The sequence below is a fragment of the Pipistrellus kuhlii genome, unplaced genomic scaffold, assembly GCF_014108245.1.
Source record: "Pipistrellus kuhlii isolate mPipKuh1 unplaced genomic scaffold, mPipKuh1.p scaffold_m20_p_14, whole genome shotgun sequence".
In the NCBI taxonomy this organism is placed as follows: domain Eukaryota; kingdom Metazoa; phylum Chordata; class Mammalia; order Chiroptera; family Vespertilionidae; genus Pipistrellus; species Pipistrellus kuhlii.
This window is the reverse complement of record NW_023425449.1, coordinates 27,138,221-27,162,474: the sequence shown is the minus strand read 5'-3', so window position 1 is coordinate 27,162,474 and position 24,254 is coordinate 27,138,221. Positions and strand designations below refer to the sequence as shown.

The 24,254-nt window shown below is 46.0% G+C and overlaps 1 non-coding gene across 1 annotated transcript; it reads left to right on the top strand.

The window, feature by feature from the left end:
- The first annotated feature begins 23,928 nt into the window (after positions 1–23,928).
- On the top strand, positions 23,929–24,030 carry LOC118718710. The gene has a single exon (XR_004987894.1). It is a non-coding gene; the product is annotated as a U6 spliceosomal RNA (small nuclear RNA).
- The last annotated feature ends 224 nt before the right edge of the window (positions 24,031–24,254 follow it).

Below are 24,254 nucleotides of genomic sequence, written 5' to 3'. Positions count from 1 at the left end.
GAAAATAATCACAACCAGGAACTCTGACCAACATCTAATCTGTAGACCTTATCCAAATTTTGCCAATGACATCACTAACGTGCTTCATAGGAAAAGGAAGTTCTTTTCTCGCCCAGGATCCAACATTTCCTTTAGTTGTCAGATCTCTCTAGTCTTTTTCATCTGGGACAATTCCTCAGCCTACCCCCCTGCCCCCCAATTCATGCCTTTGACACTTTTTGAGTGCAGGCTCTTCCTTTTATAGATTGCCCCTCAATTTGAGAACAGATTTGTTTTCAATGTGCCCTTTATAGGAAACAGTGACCTTACAGAAAAGAATGAGACAATGGTGGGCGTAGAGGCGACACCATCACGGACACCAGGTGGGGATATTGTGCTATAGATGGTCTTCTGGGAGCACTCGGATTGAGCTATTTTAGTGGACACTGACAGGAACGCTACTCACTGCTAGTCTTGATACATCCATGGCCTCACACATAAGATCATGGGTTTGTTGGGCATGGTCTGTCATATCTGCCTTGTTGTGGAACCCTCCCACCATGAGGACACTTCGATACACTGTCATGATGCTATTCACACGCTTTCTCTGTTGAACTACTGGTGTTCCATGATGTCTCCCTCATCCCCGTCCCCAACCATTCAATTCTCTTTTCCTCTAGCTTTTACAGTTTCCCCTCACTTGCTTCACGTACCCAAACACCTATCTTTCTAAAAAAAAATTTTTTTATGGACTCCAGAGAGGAAGGGAGAGGAGAGAAAGATAGAAACATCAATGATGAGAGAGAATCATTGGTCAACTGTCTCCTCTACGTCCCACCCTGGGGATCGAGCCCACAATCCAGGCATGAGCCCCGATGGGAAATAAAACTGTGTTCTCCTGGTTCATAGGTTAATGCTCAACCACTGAGCCACACCGGCCAGGCCACATGCCTGTGTTGACTATGCTTCCGCCATGTGGCTGCTCCTGTGCCAGTGATCAGCCTGTTCCCGCTGCCCTGGTTGGGAGCAGTCTATTTCCCCGAGAAAGCAGTTGCTGTGCAAACACACCTGGCGGGAACTGGGCCACCTGCGGATGGTGACGCAGCCGAGGAGCTGGCCTCACGGCCCTTGCTCCCTCTGGGGCCGCTCTCAGGCACACCTGTGAGTTGTTCTTTCCAAAGGAGTTCTTTGCTCCTTGTTTTTTGGGTTAAAAAAAGAGGCGAGAGAGGCAGAAGGGACATTCAGATGTCAGACGTTGGCAGTGAGTGTGAGAGAATAATGATGCCAAAAAAAGATATGAAGTCTTGCTAACAATTACATGGTGAGGGTCAGGTTTCCAGTTGCTGTTGAAAGGGCCAAGATGGACTCCCTGCTTGGAAGGTGGTTGGGATGGGAGTCTGGGTAAAAAGGGAAGTTTCAGTTCCAGATAGGCATTTGTGTGGGACAGAGACAGGATGAGTGGAAATAGAGCAGTTTGCACTTTATGGAGCACTTTCATGTACCTATGCATCCGTCCATCCATCCATCCATCCATCCATTATTTATGTATCCGGCAGGGCCCGGCTTCCATTCTCAGTGCCGAGAATGCAGAGGTGGGAGGAGGAAGAGTCGCAGTCCACTCAGTGAGATTACAGGGCGGTGTGATGAGAGCCCCCCTGGGTGTCTGGGCCACCAGAAGAAGGCCCAAGTTGGGACATGGATGTGGGTTGGGAACGTTTAGTCTGGCATTTGCTGTGTGGATGAGAGACATGAGAGCATCTCAGGAACATGCAAAGTTACATACAAGAAGGAAGTGATCTTGGGAGGCCTGGGGAGGGAGGGAGAGGCTTGGCGTTTGACAGGCTCTGTGGGTGTTTGCAGCTGCAGCATCCGACTAGGCCAGTGGTGGGCAAACTGCGGCTCACGAGCCACATGCGGCTCTTTGGCCCCTTGAATGTGGCTCTTCCACAAAATACCACGGCCTCGGTGAGTCTATTTTTTTTAAAAAAATTATATATTTTATTGATTTTTCACAGAGAGGAAGGAAGAGGGATAGAGAGCTAGAAACGTCGATGAGAGAGAATCATCGACCAGCTGCCTCCTACATACCCCCTATGGGGATGTGCCCACAACCAATGTACATGCCCTTGACCGGAATCGAACCTGGGACCCTTCTGTCCGCAGACTGATGCTCTATCCACTGAGCTAAACCGGTTTCGGCTGGGTGAGTCTAATTTGAAGAAGTGGCGTTAGAAGAAGTTTAAGTTTTAAAAATTTGGCTCTCAAAAAAATTTTCAATCGTTGTACTATTGATATTTGGCTCTGTTGACTAATGCGTTTGCTGACCACTGGACTAGGCAGGACCAGGCCAGATAAAAATAAAAAAGTGGAGATACCTGACCCCCCCTCATTGTCCCTTCCTGTGTCTTCCTGGACTTCTTTCCTTTTTTTAAAAAAAAGATTTGTGTTGATTTCAGAGAGGAAAGGAGAGTAAGAGAGAGAGAGGAACATCAATGATGAGTGGCGGAGCCTGCCACCCGGGCATGTGCCCAGGTCGGGAGTTGAGCATGACCTCCTGCTTCAAACAGCGAGACACACCAGCTGGGCTGGCCTTCTTCCTGTTACTGCCAGAGGGAAGGGCTCAGAGGTATTTGTTTAAAGGAGGAAGAAAACAACAGTGTGAAAGAGTCGTGCTCGCCAAGGGCTGCCCCTCGCAGTCTCCTGGGAAGTTTTGAGATTGATGTGGCCGGAGCTGGTGGTCGGAAGCTCCGGCTCAGTGGCCTGGGGAGGGCCCAGGACTCACTCAGCCTGGCCGGGGCCCCTCAGGTGCGTCCTGTTCTAGAACATCCGTTCTGTGCTTCCTGCACGAGGAGTAGCTGCCTGCAGGGAGGAGGACCCTGGGTGCTCCACTGCGCTTGTTTCCCAGTAACCCAGTCCTCCATCCTGCTGTGCCGGGTGCGAAGGCCATGCTGGGGGCGCCAGCCCGCGCTCCCAGGCCAGCTCAGCTCCAGGACATACCACCAAATGTGATGGCCTCGTCTCCTCAGGCGCCTCAGAGACTGTTTACACCACATTCCTTTGTTAATTTTTCTTACAATATATTTTATTGGTTTTGGAGAGGAAGGGAGAGGGAGAGAGAGAAAGATAGAAACATCAATGATGAGAGAGAATCATTGATTAGCTGCTTCCTGAACGCCCCCACTGGGGATCGAGCCCACAACCTAGGCTGGCATCGAACCTGGGGCCCTTCAGTCTGCAGGCGGACGCTCCATCCACTGAGCCAAACCAGGTAGGGCTCCTTTGTTAATTTTTATCATCCGATTTATCTTCCGATTAGAGGAAGCATGTCGAGGGCTTCTGGGATGCTGGCAACACTCAGTTTCTCTTTTTTTAAATTTAATTATTTATTTATGTATTTTTATTTATTTATTTTATTGATTAAAGTATTACATGTAAGTCCATATTCCCTATTTCCTCCCCCCACCCTACTCCCTTACATGCTCTTACCCCCCTGCTATCTCTGTCCATTGGTCATGCTTATATGCATGCATACAAGTCCTTTGGTTGACCTCTCCCCCACCCTCCTCTACCTTCCCTCTGAGGTGTGAGCATCTGATGAATACTTCTCTGTTTCTGAACTCTCTGTTTTTTGACCGAATGTTGATTACATGGGTGCATTTGTGCTATAAAAAGCTACGGTGCATTTACTCCATGTGTACTTTTTTTAGTCCATACATAATATTGTATGTAGTAAGTAGTTGACTTAAGAATAAACGAATGTCTTTAGAGTAGAAATTGTAATGTAATGAATGTGTGAAACCATCAATGCACAACAGCCAGGAAATCCAGGGCCATCCTGGGAGTCTGCCCGCCTCGGGGGTTTGATTGGTCAAGGATGGCGTCCACCTTGGCTCTGCCATCTGGCAGGGATGCCGTCAGGCCTGGGCCGGGGCACAGAGTCACCTGTGTGTGCCAGGCCTCCGTGGGCTGTGGGAACGGCGGCCCTGGATTTCCTGGCTGTTGTGCATTGATGGCTTCACACAGACACAGAGTCTCATTAACCCGGTTGGGGGGGGGGGGGGAGGGAATGGAGCCATTGGCGACTTGCTGACCCGTTGTCCAGTCCGAGTGGAAGCGGGGAGCGCGGGCAGGAGTTCCCAAGCTTTCCCAGGCGAGCCCGGGGGAACACTGGGGAGCCTTCTCCTCTCCCGGGCCCATCTGCAGGCCGAGCGTGCGCCGGTCACAGGCAGTCTCTGAATCGAGCTTTGTGCAAGCCTGGAAAGACACCCATGATCGCGTGAGGGGGAGAGGGGCCAGGGCGGTGGCAGTGCCATCTGCCGAGCCGGCCCATCCCTGCCCGCCCCGGAGTGCACGGGGGCAGGCTTTCTGAGAACGCTTCATCCCGGGGAGAATGGGGCTTTGACATCAGCCGGGGCCGGGCTGCTGACAATGGGAGGCCTGTAGCTCAAAGGCAGGCTGTGTGAGCAAGGACAATCGGAGGCCGGTGCTGGCCGTCTGAACGGAGGGTCTCCGGGCAGCTCACAGTGCCTTCCACAGAGAGCAACTGCAACCACACATTGGCATTCCAACACCGTCAGCTTCTCCGTGTGTGCGTGTGTGTGTGCGTGTGTGTGTGTGTGTGTGTGTGTGTGTGTGTGTGTGTGTATGGTGTGTGTGATGAAAAGCAGTCTATCCCTAGAAGATACTACTTGCTTTATTAGCAAGGAAGCCTGAAAAAGTCTCTTTGAGCACCGAGGTCAATAATGATAATGGCAGCCGAAACCGGTTTGGCTCAGTGGCTAGAGCGTCGGCCTGCGGACTGAAGGGTTCCCAGGTTCGATTCCGGTCAAGGGGTATGTACCTTGGTTGCGGGCACATCCCCAGTACGGGGTGTGCAACAGGCAGCTGATCAATGTTTCTCTCTCATCAATGTTTCTAATTCTCTATCCCTCTCTCTTCCTCTCTGTAAAAAAAAAAAACCCAAAAATATATTTAAAAAAATATAATGATAATGGCTTTTTTTCCTAAGCAATGTTCTCCCGAGGACACAAAAACACTATTCTGAAAATGAAACCGGTGAAAAGCCCCGAGTAATCAGGTGAGGCAGGCAGGCAGTCACCATGGCCACAGCTTGGCAGGTGCAACGCCGAGGCTCTGGAGAACTACGAGTCACGGCCAAGGTCAGGTGGCAGGTGGGAGGCGGAGCTGACGGCGGGTTGTGTCCTCCGGCCTCTGGCACCAGGCAGGACACCCAGGGCTCGCTCCGGCTCTCCCTGGCAGGCTGGCCGTCCCCAGCCAGGATGCAGGTGGCAGTGTTGTGGTTCCTGGCGTGTCGCTTTCAGCGCTTCAGCGAGAGTGTCTGCCAGTGCCAGGAGCCAGCTGAATGTCACAGCGCAGCTCCCGGGCTCAAGCGAGGCTTTCTGAGCAGCCTCTCATTTATTAGTTGTGTTGGAGAGAAATCTCTAAATGCCTGACTGGGTACCTCTGGATTTGAACATCTGTGGCTTCTAAGAGATTTGGGAGGAGATGAGGTTTGTTTTCAAAGTGCCTTTCAGAAAGTGTCACCTTCGGTTGGAGTTTCCACTCGGTTCCAACACTTCTGCGCTTGGAAAAAACAGACTTGCAGGAAAAAAAACAAAAACAAAAAAACAAACAAAACAACAACAACCAGGTGTATTTTCTTAGAACTCATTTTAGCAAGTTACCTCCACACCACTTTCCTGTCTCCTCCCCTTTCCTTTTTTATTTTTTATTTTATTAAAAAAAAAAAAATATATATATATATATATATATATATATATATATATATATATATATATATACATACAGAGAGGAAGAGAGAGGGATAGAGAGTTAGAAACATCAGTGAGAGAGAAACATTGATCAGCTGCCTCTTGCACACTCCCTACTGGGGATATGCCAAGGTACATGCCCTTGACTGAAATTGAACCCAGGACCTTTGAGTCCTTTGAGTCCACAAGCCGAAGCTCTATCCACTGAGCCAAACCAGTTTCGGCACCTTTCCTTTAAAAAATAAATAAATTATATATATATATATATATATATATATATATATATATATATATATATAAAATTAAATCCATAATATATATAAAAAATAAAAAAAAATATATTTTTTAATATTATGGATTTTTTACAGAGAGGAAGGGAGAGAGATAGAGAGCCAGAAACATTGATGAGAGAGAAACATCAACCAGCTGCCTCCTGCTCACTCCCCACTGGGGACATGCCTGCAACCAAGGTACAAGCCCTTGATGGGAATCGAACCTGGGACCTCTCAGTCTGCTGACTGATGCTCTATCCACTGAGCCAAACCAGTCAGGGCTCCTCTCCCCTTTCTTGGCAGTCATGCCCCCAAAGGGTTTTGGGTCAGATGTGGAGTATCCTGGACGATCCCCTGCCAAGACAACGGCGTAGCTGGGAGCTGGCGGGCCGTGGTGGGGTTGGGGGACCCGGAAGCTCCCTCCGTCTGAGGTGTCAGGACTCCAGAGCTAATCGGTCTCCACTCGTAAGATGAAAGGGTAATAACAACCCATTATTGGACATGTCCTGTGTTCTAGGCTCCGGGCTGAGATCCCGACGTTGGTGTTCTGAATTCTAACAACACTCTCGCTGGTATCATCCCCGTTTACCCACGAGGAGATGGGGGACCTAGAGAAATGAAAGCCGGGTCTGATGGCACGGACTTAAGGTTTAGTAAGTGGCAGTCACCTGGAAACTGATCCCAGGTCAGTCTAACTCCAAGCTCCAAACCGGCCACTTGCCCCGGATGAGGTGTAGACCCTTTGTGGCCGTGCCCTTGTCAGGGTAGCTGGTGGTCTGCAGCTCTCGGGGCAGCTGCTGCTGCCTCTCTTGTCGGACTCAGCGTTGAAGTCAGGGAGGAAAACCTCCAACGAGGACTGGAGGCGGCCTGGCCCCTCAGGTCACCCTGAGGCTGATCAGACAGCTGACGGATTCCTTTCCTGCCAATTAGAAAGCCACCGACAGTAAAAAACACAAATTCCCTGCAGAGGTAACACTTGAGTTGTCACCCATGAATGATTTAGCAAATGCCCAGAAAAAGGAAACACACAGTTCACAGGTCTGGATCAATCCCAGTGGGGGCGCCAGAGCACTAGCATTGGGGATTTGGAGTATGTCTTTCTCAATGCTTTGCACGGAACCCCTGCTCTGGAAAGATTTGTTGACTTGTCAACACACAGCCTTGCTTTCCAGTGGGCCCAAAGCATAATTTCTATTAGAAAAAAAATTCTCAAAATTCAGTTCTGTGTATATGGAGAAGATATGTAATAAAGTTACAATTTACTTAAAAAATATGGCTTGAGAACCAAGGCTTATTATATATAGATGTTTTTTCACAAAAGGAAATATCTATATTGCATATGGACCTCTCTGTCTCTCTCAATATATACAGGGTGGGGCAAAAGTTGGTTTACAGTTGTGAGTACACAAACGTTTATCCTTGATTAATTATTGTGTTATTTTCCATACAAATATACACTGAGTGGCCAGATTATTATGATATCTGAATGCACAATAATCTGGACACTCAGTGTGTGTGTGTCTGTGTGTGTGTGTGTGTGTGTATATATATATATATATATATATATATATATATATATATATATATATATATTAGAGGGCCAGTGCATGAATTCGTGCATGGGTGGGATTGACCAGCCTGGCCAGGGGGAAGGGACATGGGCGGTTGAGCAGCCTGCCTGCTGGTCGAACTCCTGGTCCAGGGAACAATTTGCATATTAGCCTTTTATTATATAGGCTATACACTGAATAGCCAGATTATTATGTGTTCAGAGATCATAATAATCTGGCCACTCAGTGTATAGCCTATATAATAAATAATCTGGCCACTCAGTGTATATCTATTTTTGGGGACATATATAGATGTGTTCCAAAGTTTTATACACACACTTTGAATAATTATAAAGGCAGTATTTATTAAAATACATTTCATTTTCAAAATTGAGTTATCAGCTGTTAAAGTGCATATATATATATATATATATATATATATATATTCACACACACACACATACAGGATGTACCCCAATATATATATATTAGAGTCCCGATGCATGAAATCCATGCAAGGGACCCAGAGGGGCCGAGACAGCAGCCCCAGCTTAGTCCAGAAGGTCATTTGGCCTTCTGGTCTAATTAGCATATTACACTTTTATTATTATAGATTTGCTTTTAGTGAAAAAATTATCCTTACAATTCAACCCTAAGGGGATCTTATTTCTCATCCTGTCTGGGCTAGTTGTATTACAAAGTAATTCTTCTTGTCTTTTCAGTGGGGTACATTGTCTACTTTAAGCTAAAAATGTTTTGCGATGCCAAAAGTCACCCCTCTCCCACAGTAGGCCCTTCCACAATCAAAACATCTTTGTCATAAAGGAGATGTTAATAACCGCAAAGTAGCCCAAAGGCATGTGACATACGCAAGTGCAATCTAGCACTCCTGGTGAAAAACATGATATTGTAGAACAATGCAAGTATTCCAGTTTGTTTTAACTTTGGAATTAAAATGAACTCAGAAGCAAAAAAGGAAAGAGAGAGAGAGAGAGAGAGAGAGAGAGAGAGAGAGAGAGAGAGAGAGAGAGAGAGAGAGAGAAAGAAAGAAAGAAGAAAGAAAGAAAGAAAGAAAGAAGAAAGAAGAAAGAAAGAAAGAGATGTTATTATATGTGTCAGGGCATTGAGATATACAGTATCTACCAGACATTGCAAGAAAATATGCATCTGGTACTCAGTGCCCATTAAAAAAACCAATACCAAGTACAGAGTTCACCAGGAAGCTGATTTTCTCAGATTCTATGAGGACTTTTCAACTTCGATGTTTTCAAAAACACTGATGACCCTGAGTGAGGGGGATACCTGCCTGCCTCCTGAGGCCGCCAAGACGAGGTTGGTCTGAGCCCCCACGTGGCCACACAGCAGGCACCTGGGAAGGGTGCTGAGGAAATGTTAACCACTTGGGCCCCTTGGCCCCTGAGGCTCTTCAAACCTTGGAAAATAAAGAAAACTGATGCCCAGGTGTATCTTTCTCACCAACATTTTATCAGGTGAAAGATGTCATAAAAATTTCAAATGGAGCCAAAACCGTTTTTGGCTCAGTGGTTGGAGCGTCGGTCTGCGGACTGAAGGGTCCCAGGTTTGATTCTGGTCAAGGGCATGTACCTTGGTTGTGGACACATCCCCAGTGGTGTGTGTGTGTGTGTGTGGGTGTGTGTGTGTGTGTGTGTGTGCAGGAGGCAGCTGGTTGATGTTTCTCTCTCCTCAATGTTTCTAGCTCTCTATCCCTCTCCCTTCCTCTCTGTAAAAAAACAATAAAATACATATTTTTAAAAATTTCAAATGGATGTGTAGGGAGGTGAGGTGAGATCTAGTCCACTTTTAGTATCTATGAAGAATTGTGAGTAGCCCTCCCTCCCTCCCTCCCTTCCTCCCTCCTTTCCTTTCTTTTTCTTTCTTCCTTTTTTCTTTCTTCTTAACAAGCAAGGGGGGTGGGGCATGGCAAAGAATATTCTGGAAAATATCACTAAGGAAGTGCCTCGTTACTAGTAAATGGGACCGGAAGAGAAGAGGGAAGTAAGGAATCCAGGCTGGGCCCACACCCCTTCCTCGCACGCACCCCTTCCCCACATGCACGGGGTCCCCTGTGTAGCGTGTGCCCGGCTGTCAGTCTGCTTCCCTCAGTGAGACCGGGGTGGTCGCCTCTTTAGGGAGGACGTACTGGGAGGCTAGTGCTGGTGGGAGCTGCGATTTCAGCTTCTCCTCTGAAGGTTCCTGACGTTGCCCAGAGCTGTCGTTATTTGCCACGCATCCTGAATCCTGACTGCTTTCTCACCACTCGTGTTGCCTCAGTACATAGGAAGGGGAAAAAACTGGAGGTGAAACCAATTCCTCAGTCAACCGATACATCAATTTTGGTTTCATATGACAAAACATCTGGTTCAAGAGAGGCTGGCTAAATGGGATTTAGAAGGGGTTATATTTGAAATGTAATCATTAATCCATGTGTTTTCAATACACAGTTCACCCCAAAATCAGTTCTATATCTTCAATGTCACAGTATTTTTGTGCTATTATGTCTTATTAATTATCTTATTAAAGTAATTGTGTAAGTCTCCCAAAATTCTTTTAGAGTTGGCGTCAAAAGAAAATTATAAATTAATGAGAGAGTAGACATTTCTTTTTTTTTATATATATATATTTTATTGATTTTGTACAGAGAGGAAGGGAGAGAGATAGAGATCTAGAAACATCGATGATAGAGAGTCATCGATCAGCTGCCTCTTGCACACCCCCTACTGGGGATATGCCCGCAACCAAGGTACATGCCCTTGACCGGAATCGAACCCCGGACCTTTCAGTCCCCAAACTGACGCTCTATCCATTGAGCCAAACTGGTCCCAGCAAGAGTGTAGACATTTCTACTTGTAATGATGTCAAATAAAACTGCACCAAGCCATAAGTTAAACTTGTCTAGCTACTTTTATCTCAATTCTAATTTATTCATTTCCTTTACTCCCTCTCTTTATCAGTAGATTCATCGTCCTGCTATTCACACAGGTACAACATTTGGAGACCTGCCACTCATTCATTGATTCATCTGTTTGTTTTCCTAATGAACAAGTATTTATTTTTATTTTTATGAACAAGTATTTATTGCACATAAATAGGACACTGAAACCAGGCACTGTTCTAGACTCTGGGATATAGTGGTGAACAAAATGGATATTAAAAAAATCTCCCGTCCTAACTGGTTTGGCTCAGTGGATAGAGTGTTGGCCTGTGGACTGAAAGGTCCCAGGTTCGATTCTGGTCAAGGGCGTGTACCTTGCTTTTGGGCACATCCCCAGTAGGAAGTGTGCGGAAGGCAGCTGATTGATGTTTCTCTCTCATCGATGTTTCTAACTCTCTATCCTTCTCCCTTCCTCTCTAAAAAATCAATAAAATATATATTTAAAAAAATCTCTGCCTTCCTGTGGATTATACATTAGTAGAAAATCAATAACTATGATAAATAGATTTTATATTGGAGTACTGATATGTGGAAACCCCTTTCACATCCTGCGTGCTTCAGGGTTCCAGTTCAGGGTTCAGGTTCTGGAGAAGGGCTGCACACAAATGGAAGAGTCTAGAAGAAACTTAATTTGGTGATATGGGGGGCCTCTAGTGGGAGGACTGCCTGCTAGGCTCTGGCCTTGCTATCCCTTTTATTGAGACTATGAGATACACCCATTACCCTTAAGCAGGTTTGGGATACACCCATAGCCCTTAGGCAGGTAATAATCGGATTATCATATCAGTAAGGATTTACATGATTACAAGATGGGAAAGTTGCCTCAGTTGCCATGGTCTCAATTTGATAGGGAGTGGTTGGCTCTGACCTTTCAGAGTTTAAGATTGACCAGCCTTTTACATCTTTCTGTTAGTGAGACCACGGTCGGTTTCTTGCAATGACATTACTCCCCTTGGCCTGCCCCACGTCTGGGTGTCTGTGCCTTCGCTTCTGTCTCTCTTTCTTTTTTAAAAAAATATTTTATTGATTTTACATAGAGAGGAATTGAGAGAAACATTGACCAGCTGCCTCTTGCACATCCCCTACTGGGGATGTGCCCAGAACCAAGATACATGCCCTTCACCAGAATCAAACCTTGGACCTTTCAGTCCGCAGGCAGACGCTCTATCCACTGAGCCAAACTGGTTTCGGCCACTTCTGTCTCTTATAAGGACCCTTGTTATTGGATTTAGGGCCCACCAGGTAGTCCACGATGACCACATCGCAAGACCCATAATTCAATTACAGTCTGCAGAGACCCCCTTCCCACATAAGGACATACCGTAATCAGATTCCAGAGATTAGGACACACATACCGTATTTTTCGGACCATAAGATGCACTTTTTCCCCCCCAGAAGTGGGGGGGAAAAGTCCCTGCGTCTTATGGTCCAAATATAGCCTACACATATACTTTAAAAAAAAAGTTTTTTTACTTTCCCGGCTCTGTGTGGTCTCTGTGTGCTTGCCCGGCTCTAAAATGGTTCTAAATGCTGCTGTTTACTTTACAGGGTTGATTACATGTGTTTATGACTGTGATGTTGGGTTTTAATGCACATAAAATATTTTAGGACACTATTTGTTTCAGAATCTTTTTTTCTTCATTTCCCTTCTCTAAAAACTGGTGCGTCTTATGGTCCGGTGTGTCTTATGGTCCGAAAAATACGGTATATATCTTCTTTTGAGCCACCATTCAACCCACTACCTGGAAGAACAGTAGCATTATTTATTATTTTATTATTTTATTTTTATCCTCACCCAAGGACATGCTTAGAGAGAGGAAGAGAGAGAGAGAAACATTGACTCGTTGCCCTCTGTATGCTCCCTAACTGGAGATTGAACTCTTTGAAACGTGGGTACGTGTCCTGACCTGGAATTGAATCAGCAACCTTCCTGTGCACAGTACAATGCTCAACGGACTGAGCCATTCTGGCCAGGCATTCCCCCCCCCCCCCCCCATTTTAAATTGATGTTATGCGAAGACCTCTCTGAAAAGGCTATATTTGCAGGAGGCGAGGGAGGGAAGTGTACAGAATTCTGGGGCAGAGCACTCCAGCGGGGAGGGCCAGTGTGAAGGCCTTGCCCTGCTGTTCAAGGACTGAAGGTGGCGACAAGGAGAGGTGTTCACCCCAGGGCTGTGAGATGGGACGGTCGGCTGCTTGGCCCATCGTGGTTGCTGCAGGGGTGTCGGGTGAGAAGTGTTGGGTTCTGCTTAAGCTTTAAGTGGATTGCTGACAGCATTCTTCCAAATCAGAAGTGGGGGGTGAGGGAAAGGAGTCAAGGCAAGGACGACTCCAGTTTTTGGCTGAGCCACTGGGAAAAATAAAGTTGACGTTGTCCAAAATGAGGCCCACTCGGGTGTCAGGAGCTGGGCCGTGGACAGCTGTGCTGCGGAGCCAGACGTGGAGCCTGAGCGGCTGCAGGTGAACAGTGGGCAGGCCAGGCCGGCAGCCCGGGGATCGGGGCTGGAGGGGGAAGTGAGAGACTCAGAGCATCCAGAAGACTGGGGAAAAGCTCCATGTGGATGAGGAAGAGCAGTGATCTGGGCTCTGGGCCGTCACACTCCAACGTTGAGGGGTCCAGGAAATGAGGAACCCAAGGCGTCCTAGGAGCAGAGTCAGCAGGAGGTCAGTCCACGTCCGCAGATGTAGCCCTTTCCTCCTTCCTGTCATCTCTTGGTACGCCCTTTCGTGCCTGTTCCTGTCTCACTGTCTTCCTCATTTCATTAGCACACATTGGGGTGATCGTACTAGAGCAGGTTGAGGTACAAAAGATGGGATTTCAGATCCCCATTTCACCCATCAAAGATGTACTGACCCCGCCTGGCTCACACCATGGCTGCGTGGGGAGGGCAAGGGGCCCTATGACCACCTGACAGAAGGGGGGGGGGGGGGAGGCCAGGCTTAGTTCCCAGAGGGGTTGGCTTGGAATATGGTACAGCTAAGGCTGCCGCTGCTGCTCTGAGACACAGAGGGGAGGGGGATCCAAGGTCAGTGAGTTGGGTGATGAATCTAATCATCCACTTAGCATGTGAGGAGAATGGCGCGCGGCACGTGGGGGGCCTGCAGGGGGAAAGGCTGCACTGTCAGGGACAGTGTGTCTGGCCGGGGAAGAAGCCAGCAGATGGCACCACGTGGGAAGGGCTTTGTTTCTCCTGGCAGAACCTACAGGGAACATCTACACTAAAGTGACCAGATTTTAACATTGGTAAAGCGGGACACCATTGACAGGGGCGGGGTGTGGGGGAGTGGTTCTTGATTAAAAATTTGGTCTAGCCGAGACCGGTTTAGCTCAATGGATAGAGTGTCGGCTTGGGGACTGAAGGGACCCGGGTTTGATTCCGGTCAAGGGCATGTACCTTGGTTGCGGGCATATCCCCAGTAGGGGGTGTGCAAGAGGCAACTGATCGATGACTCTCTCTCATTGATGTTTCTAACTCTCTATCTCTCTCCCTTCGTCTCTGTACAAAATCAATAAAATATTTTAAAAAAAGAAAAAAAAGAAAAGCTATAAAAAAAAATTTGGTCTATATGGAGCAACAAAATTTTTTTTAATGAAATAAATAAATAAATTATTTACCTAAATTACCCGAATAGCTGATTTGTAATGACATCACTTGTTTAACTAGCTTACTACGATGTGTATTGTCTGAGAGACAGTTACAAAATGTTTTCATCTTTGCCAATCCCAAAAAATGCCGCTCTTCATTAAGTCTAAACAATGGTGGTCGAATTCTAACAACTGATCAACAATGCGAACTTTGATAAGCAGTTCTCGATAATCAATTCTCAACCATTAATTGTTATTATTAAAGTTTAACATTATAAAGTTAACAAAAATAAAATAAAACTCATATCCTGGCTAAATAGCCAGATGGCCGCCGAAAACCGTATATTCCCTTCCCGTTCTCCTGCCATTCCCTAGCTTGTCGTGCATTCTTTCCAAAAATCGGGACTTTTAAAAAATGCTGCGGGACGCAGACAAATTGTTAAAAATCGGGACTGTCCCACCAAAAGTGGGACGTATGGTCACCTTATTATAATTTACACTCACCAGGCACTGAGCCACAGGTAGAGACTGGCGCCCTCCCTGAAGCCAGGCAGCTTCAGCGGTGACCACCAGACCTGGCCACAAGGGGCTGCGGGTGGGCTACCGACTGTGGCAGGACCACTGGCAGTGTGTGAGCCCACCTGTGTGGCTCCCCCCACCAAGGCCACTGGACAGCAAGCGTCCAACCCAGAGCAGCGCTGAGCCCATAGGGCACCACCCCTCCGGCCGGCCACTGGGAGCACAGGGTACTGGGTGGCACTTGTGTCCCAGTCCAACTGCCCCTTCACCCAGGCCACCTCCTTCACTCCCTCACAGGTGTCTTCCCTGAGAGCACTCCCCAATTAGGGTCCCACTGGCAAATACATATCTATCTCTGAGTGGTTCCTGGGGGACCTGGCCAATAAGACAGGGAGAGGCACGAAAGGAAGAGGAAAAGCAGAAAAGAAGAAAATGGAGTCTGATATGCTGGCACTGATGGACATACAGAATGCTATCATATTTATATCTCTCTCTAGCTCTGTGCCATTCACACCTGCCATTTTTATCTCATTACACATTTCCCAAAACATCCACTAGGTGGAGAACTTGCATCAGGTTTGTTCGCCACAAGTGGTGAGGCCCTGCCAGCTAGTGCAGGGAGCTGCTGTTTGTTCATTTATTTATTTAACCGTCATTGAAATGAAAGGATGAGTTCTCACCCACAGTGAAAGGCATTTATGGCTCTTCTTCATGGCCTAAGTTTCTCAGACATTACTGACCTGAAAACATGATGGAGAATTACACTTCCCTTGTGACTGACTGCAGCTACGGATGTTTACCTAGAGAAAGATGCACTGTATGAAGACAAGATAAACATTGCTGCACAATCATCTTTGTCGAACCTTGCCTCTTGATTAGTTTATTATGATTTATTCTAAGCTCCTTTCTATTTGCAAGATGGCGTTGTTGTGTGTGTTTTTTTGTTTATTTGTTTTTTAATTTCTGGAAGTAAGTATTGATTGAAAGGTAACTGCAGATTAAGAAAATAATTTTATTTATTAAAAAGCCTTATCCATCGGTGTGCTTTTTGCCTTTCAATGTTCAAACACGGGGCAAAGGACTGTCTTTCAGATGCATTGTTATTCTTGCGGATCACTGAGAAAGTTTTATTGAGGCCGTGGGACACAGGTTAATGGAATTTAGTATCTATGCATTCTAGGTTGCAGCTGGGAGCAGTAGGAATGCGGCCCCGATGCAGCTGCGAGCCAGCCAGCCACTGGAGGGAGCGCTGCACCCAGAATCCTCGCTGGCTCTGGGGGTTGAGAGCTGGCTTCCTGCCATGAGAGGCAAGCTCCAGGGAGAAGATGGTTTTCCAGATCACATCCACGTGAGTATTCAGCTCTGCTAAATGCGGGTCAGCCACACCCAGTGGTCGGCAAACCACAGCTCGAAAGCCACATGCGGCTGTTTGGCCCCTTGAGTGTGGCTCTTCCACAGAATACCACGGCCTGGGTGAGTCTATTTTTGAAGAAGTGGTGTTAGAATTTAAAAAATTCGGCTCTCAAAATAAATTTCAACCGTTGTACTGTTGCTATTTGGCTCTGTTGACTAATGAGTTTGCCTACCACTGGCCACATCCAACACACCCTTCCCTAGTATTTCCGGAGCTGGCTCCAATTCACCCTTTCTGCAAAGCCAGGTGGAGACAGGGGGCCTTTACAACACCCGCCCTTCGGAAGAAACTAGGGGCAGAAGGGAAGACAGCGATGAGACCTTTACGTGGTACTGGAGGCAGTAGAACGCTTGCTCTACTTTATGAAAAGGAGGATTCACCACCTCCTCTGATTGAGCTGTGGATTCCGGCAAGTGTCTCCCTGGGCTTCGCTAAGTGGTTTGGGCACAACACCGCCAGCTGTTCCAATTTAAGAAACTCTCCGGAGATTGTGGGAAGACAGAGAGCCTGCAGGGAGGCTCCCGTGCTCTGATCTGACTTCTGCTCTGAAAAGTCCTCTCTAATCCTCTCATGCCCTGCTGTGGCCAGAGCCAGAGCCAGAGCTGCAGGACATAGATTTAATTCCAACTAGCCAACATCTACAGAGCACCTTCTGAGTGCCGCCGAGTGCCCACAGCGGGCCAGGTTCTGGAGCTAGGAAGATGAACAGGACATGATTCCAGAACTCACAGGGGTCTCAGTTTACAGGCAGAGAGCACAGCCACATGAATAATAAAACAGAGGAGGGGAGCAGCGGGAATTCATCCCTGAAGGGAGGACACGGATGTGTCCTAACCGACCAAGAGATGTTAACAGGTGGTGAAGGAGCAGGTGGGCATGTGCCCTCCATAGTGGAAGAAAGATAAGCCACGTTAAAAAAGCACCAAAGTCTATGGTTTTTGGGGTGGAAGTTGAAAGGTTTTGTACTGAAGAGAGGTGAGAGGAAAGATTGGAAGTGTGGACTGGAGCAGGATTATTGATTAATTCATTTATTGTTGGAGATAGACTAGCCCAGGTAGACAATCCCTGCCCTGAGGAGCTTGCCCTCCAGGGTAAAAACAGATAATAAATACAGAAAAATGGGCTGATGATAGATATCATATGCATATTAGTTTGTGAGGACTCCTCTCACAACCTACCATAAACTGGGTGGTTTCCAGTGGTCGCCAACTGGTGGTCCATGAGGTCTGAAAGGTTGGTGACCGCTGATTAGACAACAGAAATGTTTTGTCCCTCAGTTCTGGAGGCTAGAAGTCCAAGATCAAGGTGTGGGTAGGGTTGGTTTCTTTTGAGGACAGTGGGGGAGAATCTATTCCAGGCTTCCTGCCCCCTGGTTCATTTCTCCCCTCTCCCCACCTCCCTTCTGGTGTTTGTTGGTGTGTAGAAGCATTCTCCTGATTTCTGCCTCATCTTCACGTGAGATTCTTCCTGTTATGTCTCTGCATCCAAATTCCCCCTTTCAGCCGAGACCGGTTTGGCTCAATGGATAGAGCGTCAGCTTGGGGACTGAAGGGACCCGGGTTCGATTCCGGTCAAGGGCATGTACCTTGGTTGCGGGCATATCCCCAGTGGGGGGTGTGCAAGAGGCAGCTGATTGATGACTCTCTCTCATCGATGTTTCTAGCATTCTATCTCTCTCCCTTCCTCTCTGTACAAAATCAATAAAATATATATTAAAAAAAAATTCCCCCTTTCAGTAAGGACACCAGCCTCATTGAATTAAGGCCCACCCTAATGACCTCATCTGAACTGGCTCATCTGCAAAGACCCTTTTCCCAAAAAAGTTACATTCACAGGTACTGGGGTTAGGATTTTAACATCTTTTTTAGGGCCATGCTTCAACCCATAATAGTATGTTAGAGACTCCCAGTATAAGAATGACTCCCAGCAAAGCAAAGCAGTATAAGTGTGTTGGGGAGGGCATCTGTGAATGAGGCAGGGTGGTGGGGGGTTGTAATTTTCAATAAGGTGGTTCAGGGTATGACTCACTGTAGAAGAGGCTTCTGAACAAAACCTCGAAGGAGATGGGGGACTGAGCCCCACAGAAGTCTGGGAGAAGTGTTCTGGACAGAGGAGGAACAAACAAAACAAAACAGTGCCAAGGTGTTGAGTTAGAGTGCCTGGTGGGTTTAAGGAGTGGGGAGGAGGCCAATGAGGCTGCAGCCGAGTGAGAAGAAGGCAATAGAAGGAGGTGAGGTCAGTGACCATGACAGATATAGTATGTACACTAGTTTGCTAGGACATGCTGGCTCTTACTGCCATCAGAGGACTTTGATTGTGGAGCCATTGAGCAGGAGAGTTTGGGGCAGAAGAGTGAGAGGCGATTCATCTTAGGTTTTAAAAGGGTTTTGGTTTGCTGTGTTGAGATGGTTTGGGGGCAGGGGCCAGGGTGGTTTGTGAGGGTAGGTTAGGAGGAGACTGTGAGAGTTCAGGTGAGAAGTAGAGGTTGCTTGGACCCAAGTAGTGAGAAGTTGAGCAGTATTGAGCTTGAACTACATTTATTTACATATGAAGGTGGAGATGGAATCTGAGGTCAGGCTCATCATTTTTGCAGAGAGAAGCCTCTCTTTTATGAGGTCATGGACTTACATATGCATTATGGGAATTCAAGAGTATTTTCAGTTATATGTTTTCCATATTCTTCAGTAGGTTATCTCATTTCTTTCCTACCCCTAGTCAAAGTCACAGACATTCAATAACAGGGAATCATGTCCTGTGAATTCTTTTTCTCTCTCTTTTTCAAAAAAATTTAATTGACTTTTAGAGGGAAGAAGGGAGAAGAAGAGAGAAACATTGATGTGAGATTGAAACACCAGTCAGCTGTTCCCGTATGCCCCCTACTGGTGATCAAGCCCAAAACCTAGGCACATGCCCCAACTGGGAATTGAACTGGCAACCTTCTGGTGCATGGAAAGATGCCCAACCAACTGAGACACACCTACCGGGAACTCTCTTTCTTCTTAAAAATAGAGGACAGACACAGAGGTAAATAATAGTATGATCTAGACATTCTGTTTTTGCATGTTTTGGATCTGGTACCATCTAGAGCAGTGAATTTCGTCACTGAGGTGGCAGGTTTTACAATATGTGTGCCATTGGGGCATATTCTAGAGGTAGCAAGGTAGAGACGAATAAGGACGGTTCTGGGGCAATATAACCTCACCCTTATCTACTTCTCCAATTCAACTGTGCACCAAATTCAAAATCCTTTTTTAAACCTTCATGCCGTTACTGTCCCAGTTCAGGCCTGAATCTCTTCTCACCTGGCCAATTACAGTCATTTCCTCAATGATCTTCCTATTTCTAATCTCTCTTCATTTCCCTCTAAGCCATTTGTAAAGTTATTTCCAGAAAGTTCCCCCTGAAATATGAAACCGGTGGTAGACATCACTCCCTGCTCCCTCTTGATAGCCTTTGATGACCCATGTCAGAGGCCTACGTTCTCTGTCCTGGGCCATGAAGCGATTTCCACTCTGCCCAGATAACGGTTTTTCAGCATCTCCTGCTACTGCTCTCCACCCCAGATTTCAGACCTTGTCCTCACTGCACTAGTGGCTTCTCCCCTCCCCCTCATCCCCCATCATCCCCCTCCTACCCAAACTTACCTGTCTCTACACTGAGAACACTTTTATCCAGAACAATTACCATGATTTGCTATCCAGCATTTCTAACTATATTGTTCACTCTTGTGGAACAGTTGAAGGGGCATGGATTAGAAGCGAGACCTGGATTGGAAGCATGGCCTGAAAACGATCAGCTGTGTGACCTCTCTGAGATCCAGTCTCTTCAGCTCTACCACTGAGATAACAACAGCCCCCTGCAGAGGTGCTATCAGCAGCAGGCAGCGTAGAGCCCAGCTGTTCAAGGACAGCTTGGGCGCCAGGCTTGGAGGAAACACCTGGGGAGTGGTGACTAGAGGAGTAAATTTAAGTTCAGAGCTCAGGGGAGGGATCATCTGGAGTTAGACCTCCATGGTCATGAATGTCCGTGGAGGCTGTGGGGACTTTACAATTTCCTGGGTGGATTGTACACTGAGAGAAGGACAATGACCCAGGACACAACACGAACCATTACTTGACATTAGGTTTTGATCTGACACATACTCACACCTCGCCAATTTAAATTCAACTAATTTAGGTTTTGTGACATTGCAGGCAAAACTGGGTTGCAGCTGACTTCTGTGCTATTTATGAGAAAGTTAATCGGGAGAACCCGATTCTGAGCTGCTAGCGTGGGGCTGTGTAACCTACTTACTCAAGTCTCCTGGAGTCACGTGGAAATCAGTTTGACAAGATTCGTTTATGTGGTGACAACGTGTTACTTTAAATGTTAGAGATGTAAAATCAGCGCGTTGGAGCTGGGAAGGAGATAGAGGTCATTAGCAGATGCCCCTCATGTTTAAGATGAGCAGACAGAGGAATGAGAAGGTCAGCTGGCTTGTACTAGCCCACACAGAATAAACAACAAAAGTGTGATGAGAACTCAGGCCACCTGTCTCTGGACGAGTGTTCCTTTGACTCTGCTAGGCCCGTGGTCGGCTTGTGAGCCACATGCGGCTCTTTGACCCCTTGAGTGTGGCCCTTCCGCAAAATACTGCTGCCTGGGCGAGTCTATTTTAAAGAAGTGGTGTTAGAAGAAGTTTAGGTTTAAAAAACTTGGCTCTCAAAAGAAATTTCAATTGTTGTGCTGTTGATATTTGGCTCTGTTGCCTAATGAGTTTGCCGACCACTATGCTAGGCAGCAACTTTACATTAAATGTGATCAGCATTTTTTTTTTCCTAGGCTATACCTGGTTAGCTAATAGTGGTGTGTGTGTGTGTGTGTGTGTGTGTGTGTGTGTGAACATTCTTGATGGTAATTAAGGAAGTGCTATTTACAAATTATCAGGTAATTCAGACTTACTATTCATTCATGCCAGTTGTGAGAAGGAGACCCATACAATGAGCAAAATCCTGTCAGCATTATCACTTTGAACAAATATTCTTCATTTAAAAAAAAAAATTGGCCTCTAAAGATTCGGTTCGATTTGCTGGTTCTTTATTAGGACCATCGTGAGTTTAGACTTGTGCTGAGTAGATTTTCTAGAAGCTGAACTCAGGCTGGCTTAGCAACTTAGTCTCAGCTGAGACCCAAAGAATTTTATCAACAACACAACACCCTCCCCTTGTGACCTGATGGCAGAGAACGCTGGTCAATGTATTTTTCACCCCCTCTTAGCCTTACTTACTGGCTGAAATATGCGTATGTACACTCATCTCCTTGGAAGTGTCCTGTGAAAAATGAGCTGACAGGAGGCAAATGGTTTCCAAAGGTGCATAACTGATGTAAGTGACTGTTGGCTATGACATTTTTCTTTTTGGCCAAGAGTATGTGGTCCCCAGAGTCCCTATTATCTGACTTCAGGAGAACCTAAAACAAATGAAGTCTAGGGTGATTCTTTCTTTCTTTCTTTCTTTCTTTCTTTCTTTCTTTCTTTCTTTCTTTCTTTCTTTCTTTTTTTTTTTTTTTTTTGTTTTTTTTTTTTTTTTTTTTTTATTAATAGGTTACCGGTAGGGCTGTCGCTTTCTTTCTTTCCTTTCTTTTTTCTTTCTTGCTCTTTCTTTCTTTCTTCTTTCTCTTCTTTCTCTCTCTCTCTCTCTCTCTACTCCTCTCTCCTCTCCTCTCTCTCTCTCTCTATCTCTCTCCTCCTTCCTTCCTTCCTCCTTCCTTCCTTCCTTCCTTCCTTCCTTCCTTCCTTCCTTCTTCCTTTCTTTCTTTCTTTCTTTCTTTCTTTCTTTCTTTCTTTCTTTCTTTCTTTCTTTCTTTCTTTTGCTTCTTTTTAAAAAGACTTTAGAGAGACAGAAAGAAACATTATGTGATAGTGAAACATCAGTTGGCTGCTTCCCACACCCCCCCTATTGGGGACCAAGTCTGAAACTTGGGCATATGTCCTGACCAGAAATCGAACCCCCAACTTTTCAGTGCATAGGACAATGCCCAACCAACTGAGTCACACTGGCCTCGTCCATGTATTTGTTTGACTTGAAAATTTATACCCTTAGTAACATTGCCCTAGACAGGGCCTCAAGACAAAATAAATCTGTGTTAATTACTTAAATAATTAACAGCAATAAAATAAATAACAGTAGAAAACAGCTGCAACTAATGGAAAGAAAACAACTGGAAGCCATCAGTATTATTCCACTGTGGAAAGTTACAGATGAGGCTGGCTGGTCTTGTGTGCATGGACACTTCTGAACTCTGCAAACCACACAACTACTGGGAGATGAAGAAAATTAGGACTCACTCTTTACCATCTGAGATATTCACAGCTCTATCTTTTCTTCTTCTTCTCTTTGGCTTTCTTCTTGGACTTAATAATCATGATGGGAATAAGAATATAGATCAGACTTAACTATTATATTACATAAAATATTACATATTTTTTATTCTATATAATAAAAGCCTAATATGCTAAGTGTCTGGTCGTCTGTTCAACCAATCAAAGTATAATATGCTAATGATATGCTAAGGCCGCTCAACTGCTCACTATGATGTGCACTGACCACCAGGGGCTAGATGCTCTAACCGGTAGGTTAGCTTGCTGCTGAGGTCTGGCTGATTGAGACTGGGCAAGAGATGGGCCAGATACACCTTGGAACCCTCCCATGGTCCCTCCCTGGCTGGCCAACCTCCCAAGTCTCTCCCTGACCCCAAATGTGCATTGTTGGGGTCCCTCGGCCTGGCTTGCACCCTCTCACAATCCAGAACTCCTTGGAAGATGTCGGAGAGCCGGTTTCAGCCTAATCCCAAAGGCCAGATCCAAGGACCCCACTGATGCACAAATTCATGCACCGGGCCTCTAGTCTTTATATATTTTATATAATACATACTCTATATTCAGTTTAATTAAATTAAATGTTATATACTCTTTATATTTTTTTGGTCAGAAAGAATGTATCCTGATAAACTCAGTTTTATTATACAAACCAACCCAGACTTAGGCATGTGGATGGGTGGTTATGAGATGTTCAGAAGCTTGTGTCCAGTTCTAAAGTTCATCATTTCTAACATGAACATGTTATGGTTGACTAAGGGAAATCCAAGGCCTTCTCCCTGAAAGCTATTTTTCAGGCAAGATGGTAACTTTCATCAACAACATAACAACTAAAGGCTGTATTTTTAAGACTAAAATAAATATGTTACCATAGGCATGTGGCCAGGGTAAGGGACCTAAGAGCTTTAGCCAGCTCTTTACTTTTGGTAAAGTCAGAGAAATGTCATGTTCAGCGGCAGTTGAGAAGCTGAGCTATTTCTGTAGCTTCCTTGGTTATTTTCTCTAGGAGGCTGCAGAGGAGCAGGACGACAGACACGTTTCTGTCCAGGGTGTTTCCAGCTAGTAGTCCATGGAGATGCTGCCTGTTTCACTCTCACAGTCAGAGTGTCAGGGCACAGACCTCCCCTCTGGGTATCTGTCCTTACATCAAGCATGTTAGGCGGGGCATCCTGTGCTTTTGCTCAAGTGCCACCTTCCCAGAAAGGCTGTCCTGGGTCACATTATCTAAATTGATGTTCCCTTTGCGTTCTTTGGCAGCACATACACTGAGTGGCCAGATTATTATGATCTCTGAACGCATAATAATCTGGCTTCTCAAAATATATATATACGTATATATGAGGTCTGGTGCATGAATTCGTGCATGGGTGGGGACCGGCCAGCCTGGCCAGGGGGAGGGGACATGGGTGGTTGGCCAGCCTGCCTGCTGGTAGAACTCCTGATTGAGGAGAAAATTTGCATATTAGCCTTTTATTATATAGGATATACACTGAGTGGCCAGATTATTATGCGTTCAGAGATCATAATCATCTGGCCACTCAGTGTATACTAAAATTGGAATGATACAGAGAAGATTAGCGTGGCCCCTGTGCAAGGATGACACACAAATTCATGAAGCATTCCATATTTAAAAAAAAAAAATTTTAATGGTGTTCCCTGACCTTGTCCTTTTCAATTCTCTTAACCAATTTATTTTCCCCCCAATTTCTCTTTGTGGGCACGAAGCGATGTGTGCTTTTGTTCATTGTCTTTTCCGCAAGCATGCAGAATGTTGTTGGGACAGGAATATTATTTTGCTCACTACTCCATTTGAGCCCAAAACAAAGCTGGCATATAGGAGGTGCTCAATCAAAAC